The sequence below is a fragment of the Heterodontus francisci genome, chromosome 46, assembly GCF_036365525.1.
Source record: "Heterodontus francisci isolate sHetFra1 chromosome 46, sHetFra1.hap1, whole genome shotgun sequence".
NCBI classification, from domain to species: Eukaryota; Metazoa; Chordata; class Chondrichthyes; order Heterodontiformes; family Heterodontidae; genus Heterodontus; species Heterodontus francisci.
The window spans coordinates 15,978,360-15,994,568 of NC_090416.1; the positions used below are offsets into that span (position 1 = coordinate 15,978,360).

The following is a 16,209-nucleotide window of genomic DNA, read 5'->3' on the forward strand; positions in this document are numbered from 1 at the left end:
TCCAGTAATACACCCTCCCCATCACTGTAACTCCCGTCCAGTAATACACCCTCCCCATTACTGTAACCCCGTCCAGTAATACACCCTCCCCATCACTGTAACCACCGTCCAGTAATATACCCTCCCCATCACTGTAACTCCATCCAGTAATACACCCTCCCCATCACTGTAACTCCATCCAGTAATACACCCTCCCCATCACTGTAACTCCCGTCCAGTAATACACCCTCCCCATTACTGTAACCCCGTCCAGTAATACACCCTCCCCATTACTGTAACCCCGTCCAGTAATACACCCTCCCCATTACTGTAACCCCGTCCAGTAATACACCCTGCCCATCACTGTAACTCCCGTCCAGTAATACACCCTCCCCATTACTGTAACTCCATCCAGTAATACACCCTCCCCATCACTGTAACCCCGTCCAGTAATACACCCTCCCCATTACTGTAACCCCGTCCAGTAATACACCCTCCCCATTTCTGTAACCCCGTCCAGTAATACACCCTCCCCATCACTGTAACTCCATCCAGTAATACACCCTCCCCATCACTGTAACACCCGTCCAGTAATACACCCTCCCCATCACTGTAACTCCATCCAGTAATACACCCTCCCCATTACTGTAACCCCGTCCAGTAATACACCCTCCCCATTACTGTAACCCCGTCCAGTAATACACCCTCCCCATTACTGTAACCCCCGTCCAGTAATACACCCTCCCCATCACTGTAACCCCGTCCAGTAATATACCTCTCCCTACCTCTGTAACCTCCTCCAGCTCTACACCCCTCCCTATCTCTGTAACCTCCTCCAGCTCTACACCCCTCCCTATCTCTCTAACTTCCTCCATTCCCTACACCCCAACCTATCTCTGTAACCTCCTCCATCCCCTGCACCCCTCCCGATCCCTGTAACCTCCTCCAGTCCCTACACCCTTCCCTATCTCTGTGACTTCCTCCAGCCCTACACCCCTCCCTATCTCTGTAACCTCCTCCAGTCCCTACACCCCTCCCTATTCCTGTAACCTCCTCCAGTCCCTACACCCCTTCCTATTCCTGTAACCTCCTCCAGTCCCTACACCCCTCCCTATCCCTGTAACCGCCTCCAGTCCCTACACCCCTCCCGATCCCTGTAACCTCCTCCAGTCCCTACACCCCTCCCTATCTCTGTGACTTCCTCCAGCCCTACACCCCTCCCTATCTCTGTAACCTCCTCCAGTCCCTGCACCCCTCCCTATCTCTGTAACCTCCTCCAGTCCCGACACCCCTCCCTATTCCTGTAACCTCCTCCAGTCCCTACACCCCTCCCTATTCCTGTAACCTCCTCCAGTCCCTACACCCCTCCCTATCCCTGTAACCGCCTCCAGTCCCTACACCCCTCCCGATCTCTGTGACTTCCTCCAGCCCTACACCCCTCCCTATCTCTGTAATATCCTCCAGTCCCTACACCCCTCCCTATCTCTGTAACCTCCTCCATCTCCTACACCCCTCCCTATCCCTGTAACCTCCTCCAGTCCCTACACCCCTCCCTATCTCTGTGACTTCCTCCAGCCCTACACCCCTCCCGATCTCTGTAACCACCTCCAGTCCCTACACCCCTCCCTATCTCTAACCTCCTCCAGCCCCTACACCCCTCCCTATCTCTGAAACCTCCTCCAGCCCTTACACCCCTCCCTATCTCTGTAACCTCCTCCAGCCCCTACACCCCTCCCTATCTCAGTAACCTCCTCCAGCCCCTACACCCCTCCCTATCTCTGTAACCTCCTCCAGCCCCTACACCCCTCCCTATCTCTGTAACCTCCTCCAGCCCCTGCACCCCTCCCTATCTCGGTAACCTCCTCCAGCCCCAACACCCCTTCCTATCTCAGTAACCTCCTCCAGCCGCTACACCCCTCCCTATCTCTGTAACCTCCTCCAGCCCCTACACCCCTCCCTATCTCTGTAACCTCCTCCAGCCCCTACACCCCTCCCTATCGTTGTAACTTCCTCCAGTCCCTACACCCCTCCCTATCTCTGAAACCTCCTCCAGCCCTTACACCCCTCCCTATCTCTGTAACCTCCTCCAGCCCCTACACCCCTCCCTATCTCTGTAACCTCCTCCAGCCCCTACACCCCTCCCTATGTCTGTAACCTCCTCCAGCCCCTACACCCCTCCCTATCTCTGTGATCTCCTCCAGCCCTTACACCCCTCCCTATCTCTGTAACCTCCTCCAGCCCTACACCCCTCCCTATCTCTCTAACCTCCTCCATTCCCTACACCCCAACCTATCTCTGTAACCTCCTCCAGCCCCTACACCCCTCCCTATCTCTGTGATCTCCTCCAGCCCTTACACCCCTCCCTATCTCTGTAACCTCCTCCAGCCCGGCACCCCTCCCTATCTCTCTAACCTCCGCCATTCCCTACACCCCAACCTATCTCTGTAACCTCCTCCATCCCCTGCACCCCTCCCGATCCCTGTAACCTCCTCCAGCCCTTACACCCCTCCCTATCTCTGTAACCTCCTCCAGCCCCTACACCCCTCCCTATCTCTGTAACCTCCTCCAGCCCCTACACCACTCCCTATCTCTGTAACCTCCTCCAGCCCCTACACCCCTCCCTATCTCAGTAACCTCCTCCAGCCCCTACACCCCTCCCTATCTCTGAAACCTCCTCCAGCCCTTACACCCCTCCCTATCTCTGTAACCTCCTCCAGCCCCTACACCCGTCCCTATCTCTAACCTCCTCCAGCCCCTACACCCCTCCCTATCTCTGAAACCTCCTCCAGCCCTTACACCCCTCCCTATCTCTGTAACCTCCTCCAGCCCCCACACCCCTCCCTATCTCTGTAACCTCCTCCAGCCCCTACACCCCTCCCTATCTCTGAAACCTCCTCCAGCCCTTACACCCCTCCCTATCTCTGTAACCTCCTCCAGTCCCTACACCCCTCCCTATTCCTGTAACCTCCTCCAGTCCCTTCAGCCCTTCCTATTCCTGTAACCTCCTCCAGTCCCTACACCCCTCCCTATCCCTGTAACCGCCTCCAGTCCCTACACCCCTCCCGATCCCTGTAACCTCCTCCAGTCCCTACACCCCTCCCTATCTCTGTGACTTCCTCCAGCCCTACACCCCTCCCTATCTCTGTAACCTCCTCCAGTCCCTGCACCCCTCCCTATCTCTGTAACCTCCTCCAGTCCCGACACCCCTCCCTATTCCTGAAACCTCCTCCAGTCCCTACACCCCTCCCTATTCCTGTAACCTCCTCCAGTCCCTACACCCCTCCCTATCCCTGTAACCGCCTCCAGTCCCTACACCCCTCCCGATCTCTGTGACTTCCTCCAGCCCTACACCCCTCCCTATCTCTGTAACCTCCTCCAGTCCCTACACCCCTCCCTATCTCTGTAACCTCCTCCATCTCCTACACCCCTCCCTATCCCTGTAACCTCCTCCAGTCCCTACACCCCTCCCTATCTCTGTGACTTCCTCCAGCCCTACACCCCTCCCGATCTCTGTAACCTCCTCCAGTCCCTACACCCCTCCCTATCTCTGTAACCTCCTCCAGCCCCTACACCCCTCCCTATTCCTGTAACCTCCTCCAGTCCCTACACTCCTCCCTATCTCTGTGACTTCCTCCAGCCCTACACCCCTCCCTATCTCTGTAGCCTCCTCCAGCCCCTACACCCCTCCCTATCTCTGTAACCTCCTCCAGTCCCTACACCTCTCCCTATCTCTGTAACCTCCTCCAGCCCCTACACCCCTCCCTATCTCGGTAACCTCCTCCAGCCCCAACACCCCTCCCTATCTCAGTAACCTCCTCCAGCCGCTACACCCCTCCCTATCTCTGTATCTCCTCCAACCCCTGCACCACCTCCCTATCTCTGTAACCTCCTCCAGCCCTTACACCCCTCCCTATCTCTGTAACCTCCTCCAGCCCCTACACCCCTCCCTATCTCTGTAACCTCCTCCAGCCCCTACACCACTCCCTATCTCTGTAACCTCCTCCAGCCCCTACACCCCTCCCTATCTCAGTAACCTCCTCCATCCCCTACACCCGTCCCTATCTCTAACCTCCTCCAGCCCCGACACCCCTCCCTATCTCTGAAACCTCCTCCAGCCCTTACACCCGTCCCTATCTCTAACCTCCTCCAGCCCCTACACCCCTCCCTATCTCTGAAACCTCCTCCAGCCCTTACACCCCTCCCTATCTCTGTAACCTCCTCCAGCCCCCACACCCCTCCCTATCTCTGTAACCTCCTCCAGCCCCTACACCCCTCCCTATCTCTGAAACCTCCTCCAGCCCTTACACCCCTCCCTATCTCTGTAACCTCCTCCAGCCCCTACACCCCTCCCTATCTCTGTAACCTCCTCCAGCCCCTACACCCCTCCCTATCTCTAACCTCCTCCAGCCCCTACACCCCTCCCTATCTCTGAAACCTCCTCCAGCCCTTACACCCCTCCCTATCTCTGTAACCTCCTCCAGCCCCTACACCCCTCCCTATCTCAGTAACCTCCTCCAGCCCCTACACCCCTCCCTATCTCTGTAACCTCCTCCAGCCCCTGCACCCCTCCCTATCTCTGTAACCTCCTCCAGCCCCTGCACCCCTCCCTATCTCTGTAACCTCCTCCAACCCCTACACCACCTCCCTATCTCAGTAACCTCCTCCAGCCCCTACACCCCTCCCTATCTCTGTAACCTCCTCCAGCCCCTACACCCCTCCCTATCTCTGTAACCTCCTCCAGCCCCTACACCCCTCCCTATCTCTAACCTCCTCCAGCCCCTACACCCCTCCCTATCTCTGAAACCTCCTCCAGCCCTTACACCCCTCCCTATCTCTGTAACCTCCTCCAGCCCCTACACCCCTCCCTATCTCAGTAACCTCCTCCAGCCCCTACACCCCTCCCTATCTCTGTAACCTCCTCCAGCCCCTACACCCCTCCCTATCTCTGTAACCTCCTCCAGTCCCTACACCCCTCCCTATCTCTGTAACCTCCTCCATCTCCTACACCCCTCCCTATCCCTGTAACCTCCTCCAGTCCCTACACCCCTCCCTATCTCTGTGACTTCCTCCAGCCCTACACCCCTCCCGATCTCTGTAACCTCCTCCAGTCCCTACACCCCTCCCTATCTCTGTAACCTCCTCCAGCCCCTACACCCCTCCCTATTCCTGTAACCTCCTCCAGTCCCTACACTCCTCCCTATCTCTGTGACTTCCTCCAGCCCTACACCCCTCCCTATCTCTGTAGCCTCCTCCAGCCCCTACACCCCTCCCTATCTCTGTAACCTCCTCCAGTCCCTACACCTCTCCCTATCTCTGTAACCTCCTCCAGCCCCTACACCCCTCCCTATCTCGGTAACCTCCTCCAGCCCCAACACCCCTCCCTATCTCAGTAACCTCCTCCAGCCGCTACACCCCTCCCTATCTCTGTATCTCCTCCAACCCCTACACCACCTCCCTATCTCTGTAACCTCCTCCAGCCCCTACAACACCTCCCTATCGCTGTAACTTCCTCCAGTCCCTACACCCCTCCCTATGTCTGTAACGTCCTCCAGCCCTTACACCCCTCCCTATCTCTGTATCTCCTCCAGCCCCTACACCCCTCCCTATCTCTGTAACCTCCTCCAGCCCCTACACCCCTCCCTATGTCTGTAACCTCCTCCAGCCCCTACACCCCTCCCTATCTCTGTGATCTCCTCCAGCCGTTGCACCCCTCCCTATTTCTGTCACCTCCTCCAGCCCCTACACCCCTCCCTATCTCTGTAACCTCTTCCAACCCCTACACCCCTCCCTATCTCTGAAACCTCCTCCAGCCCTTACACCCCTCCCTATCTCTGTAACCTCCTCCAGCCCCTACACCCCTCCCTATCTCTGTAACCTCCTCCAGCCCCTACACCCGTCCCTATCTCTAACCTCCTCCAGCCCCTACACCCCTCCCTATCTCTGAAACCTCCTCCAGCCCTTACACCCCTCCCTATCTCTGTAACCTCCTCCAGCCCCTACACCCCTCCCTATCTCAGTAACCTCCTCCAGCCCCTACACCCCTCCCTATCTCTGTAACCTCCTCCAGCCCCTACACCCCTCCCTATCTCTGTAACCTCCTCCAGTCCCTACACCCCTCCCTATCTCTGTAACCTCCTCCATCTCCTACACCCCTCCCTATCCCTGTAACCTCCTCCAGTCCCTACACCCCTCCCTATCTCTGTGACTTCCTCCAGCCCTACACCCCTCCCGATCTCTGTAACCTCCTCCAGTCCCTACACCCCTCCCTATCTCTGTAACCTCCTCCAGCCCCTACACCCCTCCCTATTCCTGTAACCTCCTCCAGTCCCTACACTCCTCCCTATCTCTGTGACTTCCTCCAGCCCTACACCCCTCCCTATCTCTGTAGCCTCCTCCAGCCCCTACACCCCTCCCTATCTCTGTAACCTCCTCCAGTCCCTACACCTCTCCCTATCTCTGTAACCTCCTCCAGCCCCTACACCCCTCCCTATCTCGGTAACCTCCTCCAGCCCCAACACCCCTCCCTATCTCAGTAACCTCCTCCAGCCGCTACACCCCTCCCTATCTCTGTATCTCCTCCAACCCCTACACCACCTCCCTATCTCTGTAACCTCCTCCAGCCCCTACAACACCTCCCTATCGCTGTAACTTCCTCCAGTCCCTACACCCCTCCCTATGTCTGTAACGTCCTCCAGCCCTTACACCCCTCCCTATCTCTGTATCTCCTCCAGCCCCTACACCCCTCCCTATCTCTGTAACCTCCTCCAGCCCCTACACCCCTCCCTATGTCTGTAACCTCCTCCAGCCCCTACACCCCTCCCTATCTCTGTGATCTCCTCCAGCTGTTGCACCCCTCCCTATTTCTGTCACCTCCTCCAGCCCCTACACCCCTCCCTATCTCTGTAACCTCTTCCAAACCCTACACCCCTCCCTATCTCTGAAACCTCCTCCAGCCCTTACACCCCTCCCTATCTCTGTAACCTCCTCCAGCCCCTACACCCCTCCCTATCTCTGTAACCTCCTCCAGCCCCTACACCCCTCCCTATCTCTGTAACCTCCTCCAGCCCCTGCACCCCTCCCTATCTCTGTAACCTCCTCCAACCCCTACACCACCTCCCTATCTCAGTAACCTCCTCCAGCCCCTACACCCCTCCCTATCTCTGTAACCTCCTCCAGCCCCTACACCCCTCCCTATCTCTGTAACCTCCTCCAGCCCCTACACCCCTCCCTATCTCTAACCTCCTCCAGCCCCTACACCCCTCCCTATCTCTGAAACCTCCTCCAGCCCTTACACCCCTCCCTATCTCTGTAACCTCCTCCAGCCCCTACACCCCTCCCTATCTCAGTAACCTCCTCCAGCCCCTACACCCCTCCCTATCTCTGTAACCTCCTCCAGCCCCTACACCCCTCCCTATCTCTGTAACCTCCTCCAGTCCCTACACCCCTCCCTATCTCTGTAACCTCCTCCATCTCCTACACCCCTCCCTATCCCTGTAACCTCCTCCAGTCCCTACACCCCTCCCTATCTCTGTGACTTCCTCCAGCCCTACACCCCTCCCGATCTCTGTAACCTCCTCCAGTCCCTACACCCCTCCCTATCTCTGTAACCTCCTCCAGCCCCTACACCCCTCCCTATTCCTGTAACCTCCTCCAGTCCCTACACTCCTCCCTATCTCTGTGACTTCCTCCAGCCCTACACCCCTCCCTATCTCTGTAGCCTCCTCCAGCCCCTACACCCCTCCCTATCTCTGTAACCTCCTCCAGTCCCTACACCTCTCCCTATCTCTGTAACCTCCTCCAGCCCCTACACCCCTCCCTATCTCGGTAACCTCCTCCAGCCCCAACACCCCTCCCTATCTCAGTGACCTCCTCCAGCCGCTACACCCCTCCCTATCTCTGTAACCTCCTCCAGCCCCTACAACACCTCCCTATCGCTGTAACTTCCTCCAGTCCCTACACCCCTCCCTATGTCTGTAACGTCCTCCAGCCCTTACACCCCTCCCTATCTCTGTATCTCCTCCAGCCCCTACACCCCTCCCGATCTCTGTAACCTCCTCCAGCCCCTACACCCCTCCCTATGTCTGTAACCTCCTCCAGCCCCTACACCCCTCCCTATCTCTGTGATCTCCTCCAGCCGTTGCACCCCTCCCTATTTCTGTCACCTCCTCCAGCCCCTACACCCCTCCCTATCTCTGTAACCTCTTCCAACCCCTACACCCCTCCCTATCTCTGAAACCTCCTCCAGCCCTTACACCCCTCCCTATCTCTGTAACCTCCTCCAGCCCCTACACCCCTCCCTATCTCTGTAACCTCCTCCAGCCCCTACACCCGTCCCTATCTCTAACCTCCTCCAGCCCCTACACCCCTCCCTATCTCTGAAACCTCCTCCAGCCCTTACACCCCTCCCTATCTCTGTAACCTCCTCCAGCCCCTACACCCCTCCCTATCTCAGTAACCTCCTCCAGCCCCTACACCCCTCCCTATCTCTGTAACCTCCTCCAGCCCCTACACCCCTCCCTATCTCTGTAACCTCCTCCAGTCCCTACACCCCTCCCTATCTCTGTAACCTCCTCCATCTCCTACACCCCTCCCTATCCCTGTAACCTCCTCCAGTCCCTACACCCCTCCCTATCTCTGTGACTTCCTCCAGCCCTACACCCCTCCCGATCTCTGTAACCTCCTCCAGTCCCTACACCCCTCCCTATCTCTGTAACCTCCTCCAGCCCCTACACCCCTCCCTATTCCTGTAACCTCCTCCAGTCCCTACACTCCTCCCTATCTCTGTGACTTCCTCCAGCCCTACACCCCTCCCTATCTCTGTAGCCTCCTCCAGCCCCTACACCCCTCCCTATCTCTGTAACCTCCTCCAGTCCCTACACCTCTCCCTATCTCTGTAACCTCCTCCAGCCCCAACACCCCTCCCTATCTCAGTAACCTCCTCCAGCCGCTACACCCCTCCCTATCTCTGTATCTCCTCCAACCACTACACCACCTCCCTATCTCTGTAACCTCCTCCAGCCCATACAACACCTCCCTATCGCTGTAACTTCCTCCAGTCCCTACACCCCTCCCTATGTCTGTAACGTCCTCCAGCCCTTACACCCCTCCCTATCTCTGTATCTCCTCCAGCCCCTACACCCCTCCCTATCTCTGTAACCTCCTCCAGCCCCTACACCCCTCCCTATGTCTGTAACCTCCTCCAGCCCCTACACCCCTCCCTATCTCTGTGATCTCCTCCAGCTGTTGCACCCCTCCCTATTTCTGTCACCTCCTCCAGCCCCTACACCCCTCCCTATCTCTGTAACCTCTTCCAACCCCTACACCCCTCCCTATCTCTGAAACCTCCTCCAGCCCTTACACCCCTCCCTATCTCTGTAACCTCCTCCAGCCCCTACACCCCTCCCTATCTCTGTAACCTCCTCCAGCCCCTACACCCGTCCCTATCTCTAACCTCCTCCAGCCCCTACACCCCTCCCTATCTCTGTAACCTCCTCCAGCCGCTACACCCCTCCCTATCTCTGTATCTCCTCCAACCCCTACACCACCTCCTTATCTCTGTAACCTCCTCCAGCCCTTACACCCCTCCCTATCTCTGTAACCTCCTCCAGCCCCTACACCCCTCCCTATCTCTGTAACCTCCTCCAGCCCCTACACCACTCCCTATCTCTGTAACCTCCTCCAGCCCCTACACCCCTCCCTATCTCAGTAACCTCCTCCAGCCCCTACACCCGTCCCTATCTCTAACCTCCTCCAGCCCCGACACCCCTCCCTATCTCTGAAACCTCCTCCAGCCCTTACACCCCTCCCTATCTCTGTAACCTCCTCCAGCCCCTACACCCGTCCCTATCTCTAACCTCCTCCAGCCCCTACACCCCTCCCTATCTCTGAAACCTCCTCCAGCCCTTGCACCCCTCCCTATCTCTGTAACCTCCTCCAGCCCCCTCACCCCTCCCTATCTCTGTAACCTCCTCCAGCCCCTACACCCCTCCCTATCTCTGAAACCTCCTCCAGCCCTTACACCCCTCCCTATCTCTGTAACCTCCTCCAGCCCCTACACCCCTCCCTATCTCTGTAACCTCCTCCAGCCCCTACACCCCTCCCTATCTCTAACCTCCTCCAGCCCCTACACCCCTCCCTATCTCTGAAACCTCCTCCAGCCCTTACACCCCTCCCTATCTCTGTAACCTCCTCCAGCCCCTACACCCCTCCCTATCTCAGTAACCTCCTCCAGCCCCTACACCCCTCCCTATCTCTGTAACCTCCTCCAGCCCCTGCACCCCTCCCTATCTCTGTAACCTCCTCCAGCCCCTGCACCCCTCCCTATCTCTGTAACCTCCTCCAACCCCTACACCACCTCCCTATCTCAGTAACCTCCTCCAGCCCCTACACCCCTCCCTATCTCTGTAACCTCCTCCAGCCCCTACACCCCTCCCTATCTCTGTAACCTCCTCCAGCCCCTACACCCCTCCCTATCTCTAACCTCCTCCAGCCCCTACACCCCTCCCTATCTCTGAAACCTCCTCCAGCCCTTACACCCCTCCCTATCTCTGTAACCTCCTCCAGCCCCTACACCCCTCCCTATCTCAGTAACCTCCTCCAGCCCCTACACCCCTCCTTATCTCTGTAACCTCCTCCAGCCCCTACACCCCTCCCTATCTCTGTAACCTCCTCCAGTCCCTACACCCCTCCCTATCTCTGTAACCTCCTCCATCTCCTACACCCCTCCCTATCCCTGTAACCTCCTCCAGTCCCTACACCCCTCCCTATCTCTGTGACTTCCTCCAGCCCTACACCCCTCCCGATCTCTGTAACCTCCTCCAGTCCCTACACCCCTCCCTATCTCTGTAACCTCCTCCAGCCCCTACACCCCTCCCTATTCCTGTAACCTCCTCCAGTCCCTACACTCCTCCCTATCTCTGTGACTTCCTCCAGCCCTACACCCCTCCCTATCTCTGTAGCCTCCTCCAGCCCCTACACCCCTCCCTATCTCTGTAACCTCCTCCAGTCCCTACACCTCTCCCTATCTCTGTAACCTCCTCCAGCCCCTACACCCCTCCCTATCTCGGTAACCTCCTCCAGCCCCAACACCCCTCCCTATCTCAGTAACCTCCTCCAGCCGCTACACCCCTCCCTATCTCTGTATCTCCTCCAACCCCTACACCACCTCCCTATCTCTGTAACCTCCTCCAGCCCCTACAACACCTCCCTATCGCTGTAACTTCCTCCAGTCCCTACACCCCTCCCTATGTCTGTAACGTCCTCCAGCCCTTACACCCCTCCCTATCTCTGTATCTCCTCCAGCCCCTACACCCCTCCCTATCTCTGTAACCTCCTCCAGCCCCTACACCCCTCCCTATTTCTGTCACCTCCTCCAGCCCCTACACCCCTCCCTATCTCTGTAACCTCTTCCAACCCCTACACCCCTCCCTATCTCTGAAACCTCCTCCAGCCCTTACACCCCTCCCTATCTCTGTAACCTCCTCCAGCCCCTACACCCCTCCCTATCTCTGTAACCTCCTCCAGCCCCTACACCCGTCCCTATCTCTAACCTCCTCCAGCCCCTACACCCCTCCCTATCTCTGAAACCTCCTCCAGCCCTTACACCCCTCCCTATCTCTGTAACCTCCTCCAGCCCCTACACCCCTCCCTATCTCAGTAACCTCCTCCAGCCCCTACACCCCTCCCTATCTCTGTAACCTCCTCCAGCCCCTACACCCCTCCCTATCTCTGTAACCTCCTCCAGTCCCTACACCCCTCCCTATCTCTGTAACCTCCTCCATCTCCTACACCCCTCCCTATCCCTGTAACCTCCTCCAGTCCCTACACCCCTCCCTATCTCTGTGACTTCCTCCAGCCCTACACCCCTCCCGATCTCTGTAACCTCCTCCAGTCCCTACACCCCTCCCTATCTCTGTAACCTCCTCCAGCCCCTACACCCCTCCCTATTCCTGTAACCTCCTCCAGTCCCTACACTCCTCCCTATCTCTGTGACTTCCTCCAGCCCTACACCCCTCCCTATCTCTGTAGCCTCCTCCAGCCCCTACACCCCTCCCTATCTCTGTAACCTCCTCCAGTCCCTACACCTCTCCCTATCTCTGTAACCTCCTCCAGCCCCTACACCCCTCCCTATCTCGGTAACCTCCTCCAGCCCCAACACCCCTCCCTATCTCAGTAACCTCCTCCAGCCGCTACACCCCTCCCTATCTCTGTATCTCCTCCAACCCCTACACCACCTCCCTATCTCTGTAACCTCCTCCAGCCCCTACAACACCTCCCTATCGCTGTAACTTCCTCCAGTCCCTACACCCCTCCCTATGTCTGTAACGTCCTCCAGCCCTTACACCCCTCCCTATCTCTGTATCTCCTCCAGCCCCTACACCCCTCCCTATCTCTGTAACCTCCTCCAGCCCCTACACCCCTCCCTATGTCTGTAACCTCCTCCAGCCCCTACACCCCTCCCTATCTCTGTGATCTCCTCCAGCTGTTGCACCCCTCCCTATTTCTGTCACCTCCTCCAGCCCCTACACCCCTCCCTATCTCTGTAACCTCTTCCAACCCCTACACCCCTCCCTATCTCTGAAACCTCCTCCAGCCCTTACACCCCTCCCTATCTCTGTCACCTCCTCCAGCCCCTACACCCCTCCCTATCTCTGTAACCTCCTCCAGCCCCTACACCCCTCCCTATCTCTGTAACCTCCTCCAGCCCCTGCACCCCTCCCTATCTCTGTAACCTCCTCCAACCCCTACACCACCTCCCTATCTCAGTAACCTCCTCCAGCCCCTACACCCCTCCCTATCTCTGTAACCTCCTCCAGCCCCTACACCCCTCCCTATCTCTGTAACCTCCTCCAGCCCCTACACCCCTCCCTATCTCTAACCTCCTCCAGCCCCTACACCCCTCCCTATCTCTGAAACCTCCTCCAGCCCTTACACCCCTCCCTATCTCTGTAACCTCCTCCAGCCCCTACACCCCTCCCTATCTCAGTAACCTCCTCCAGCCCCTACACCCCTCCCTATCTCTGTAACCTCCTCCAGCCCCTACACCCCTCCCTATCTCTGTAACCTCCTCCAGTCCCTACACCCCTCCCTATCTCTGTAACCTCCTCCATCTCCTACACCCCTCCCTATCCCTGTAACCTCCTCCAGTCCCTACACCCCTCCCTATCTCTGTGACTTCCTCCAGCCCTACACCCCTCCCGATCTCTGTAACCTCCTCCAGTCCCTACACCCCTCCCTATCTCTGTAACCTCCTCCAGCCCCTACACCCCTCCCTATTCCTGTAACCTCCTCCAGTCCCTACACTCCTCCCTATCTCTGTGACTTCCTCCAGCCCTACACCCCTCCCTATCTCTGTAGCCTCCTCCAGCCCCTACACCCCTCCCTATCTCTGTAACCTCCTCCAGTCCCTACACCTCTCCCTATCTCTGTAACCTCCTCCAGCCCCTACACCCCTCCCTATCTCGGTAACCTCCTCCAGCCCCAACACCCCTCCCTATCTCAGTAACCTCCTCCAGCCCCAACACCCCTCCCTATCTCAGTAACCTCCTCCAGCCGCTACACCCCTCCCTATCTCTGTATCTCCTCCAACCCCTACACCACCTCCCTATCTCTGTAACCTCCTCCAGCCCCTACAACACCTCCCTATCGCTGTAACTTCCTCCAGTCCCTACACCCCTCCCTATGTCTGTAACGTCCTCCAGCCCTTACACCCCTCCCTATCTCTGTATCTCCTCCAGCCCCTACACCCCTCCCTATCTCTGTAACCTCCTCCAGCCCCTACACCCCTCCCTATGTCTGTAACCTCCTCCAGCCCCTACACCCCTCCCTATCTCTGTGATCTCCTCCAGCCGTTGCACCCCTCCCTATTTCTGTCACCTCCTCCAGCCCCTACACCCCTCCCTATCTCTGTAACCTCTTCCAACCCCTACACCCCTCCCTATCTCTGAAACCTCCTCCAGCCCTTACACCCCTCCCTATCTCTGTAACCTCCTCCAGCCCCTACACCCCTCCCTATCTCTGTAACCTCCTCCAGCCCCTACACCCGTCCCTATCTCTAACCTCCTCCAGCCCCTACACCCCTCCCTATCTCTGAAACCTCCTCCAGCCCTTACACCCCTCCCTATCTCTGTAACCTCCTCCAGCCCCTACACCCCTCCCTATCTCAGTAACCTCCTCCAGCCCCTACACCCCTCCCTATCTCTGTAACCTCCTCCAGCCCCTACACCCCTCCCTATCTCTGTAACCTCCTCCAGTCCCTACACCCCTCCCTATCTCTGTAACCTCCTCCATCTCCTACACCCCTCCCTATCCCTGTAACCTCCTCCAGTCCCTACACCCCTCCCTATCTCTGTGACTTCCTCCAGCCCTACACCCCTCCCTATCTCTGTAACCTCCTCCATCTCCTACACCCCTCCCTATCTCTGTAACCTCCTCCAGTCCCTACACCCCTCCCTATCTCTGTAACCTCCTCCATCTCCTACACCCCTCCCTATCCCTGTAACCTCCTCCAGTCCCTACACCCCTCCCTATCTCTGTAACCTCCTCCATCTCCTACACCCCTCCCTATCCCTGTAACCTCCTCCAGTCCCTACACCCCTCCCTATCTCTGTGACTTCCTCCAGCCCTACACCCCTCCCGATCTCTGTAACCTCCTCCAGTCCCTACACCCCTCCCTATCTCTGTAACCTCCTCCAGCCCCTACACCCCTCCCTATTCCTGTAACCTCCTCCAGTCCCTACACTCATCCCTATCTCTGTGACTTCCTCCAGCCCTACACCCCTCCCTATCTCTGTAGCCTCCTCCAGCCCCTACACCCCTCCCTATCTCTGTAACCTCCTCCAGTCCCTACACCTCTCCCTATCTCTGTAACCTCCTCCAGCCCCTACACCCCTCCCTATCTCGGTAACCTCCTCCAGCCCCAACACCCCTCCCTATCTCAGTAACCTCCTCCAGCCGCTACACCCCTCCCTATCTCTGTATCTCCTCCAACCACTACACCACCTCCCTATCTCTGTAACCTCCTCCAGCCCCTACAACACCTCCCTATCGCTGTAACTTCCTCCAGTCCCTACACCCCTCCCTATGTCTGTAACGTCCTCCAGCCCTTACACCCCTCCCTATCTCTGTATCTCCTCCAGCCCCTACACCCCTCCCTATCTCTGTAACCTCCTCCAGCCCCTACACCCCTCCCTATGTCTGTAACCTCCTCCAGCCCCTACACCCCTCCCTATCTCTGTGATCTCCTCCAGCTGTTGCACCCCTCCCTATTTCTGTCACCTCCTCCAGCCCCTACACCCCTCCCTATCTCTGTAACCTCTTCCAACCCCTACACCCCTCCCTATCTCTGAAACCTCCTCCAGCCCTTACACCCCTCCCTATCTCTGTAACCTCCTCCAGCCCCTACACCCCTCCCTATCTCTGTAACCTCCTCCAGCCCCTACACCCGTCCCTATCTCTAACCTCCTCCAGCCCCTACACCCCTCCCTATCTCTGTAACCTCCTCCAGCCCTTACACCCCTCCCTATCTCTGTAACCTCCTCCAGCCCCTACACCCGTCCCTATCTCTAACCTCCTCCAGCCCCTACACCCCTCCCTATCTCTGAAACCTCCTCCAGCCCTTACACCCCTCCCTATCTCTGTAACCTCCTCCAGCCCCCACACCCCTCCCTATCTCTGTAACCTCCTCCAGCCCCTACACCCCTCCCTATCTCTGAAACCTCCTCCAGCCCTTACACCCCTCCCTATCTCTGTAACCTCCTCCAGCCCCTACACCCCTCCCTATCTCTGTAACCTCCTCCAGCCCCTACACCCCTCCCTATCTCTAACCTCCTCCAGCCCCTACACCCCTCCCTATCTCTGAAACCTCCTCCAGCCCTTACACCCCTCCCTATCTCTGTAACCTCCTCCAGCCCCTACACCCCTCCCTATCTCTGTAACCTCCTCCAGCCCCTGCACCCCTCCCTATCTCTGTAACCTCCTCCAGCCCCTACACCCTCCCTATCTCTGTAACCTCCTCCAGCCCCTGCACCCCTCCCTATCTCTGTAACCTCCTCCAACCCCTACACCACCTCCCTATCTCTGTAACCTCCTCCAGCCCCTGCAACACCTCCCTATCGCTGTAACTTCTTCCAGCCCCTACACCCCTCCCTATGTCTGTAACCTCCTCCAGTCCCTTAACCCCTCCCTATGTCTGTAACCTCCTCCAGCCCCTACACCCCTCCCTATGTCTGT

The 16,209-nt window shown here is 57.9% G+C and overlaps 1 protein-coding gene across 1 annotated transcript in view; it reads left to right on the forward strand.

The window, feature by feature from the left end:
* LOC137356807 (insulin-like growth factor 1 receptor) overlaps positions 1-16,209 on the forward strand; it is a 63,560-nt gene that overhangs the window by 38,340 nt on the left and 9,011 nt on the right. The gene's annotated exons all lie outside the window — the stretch shown is intronic.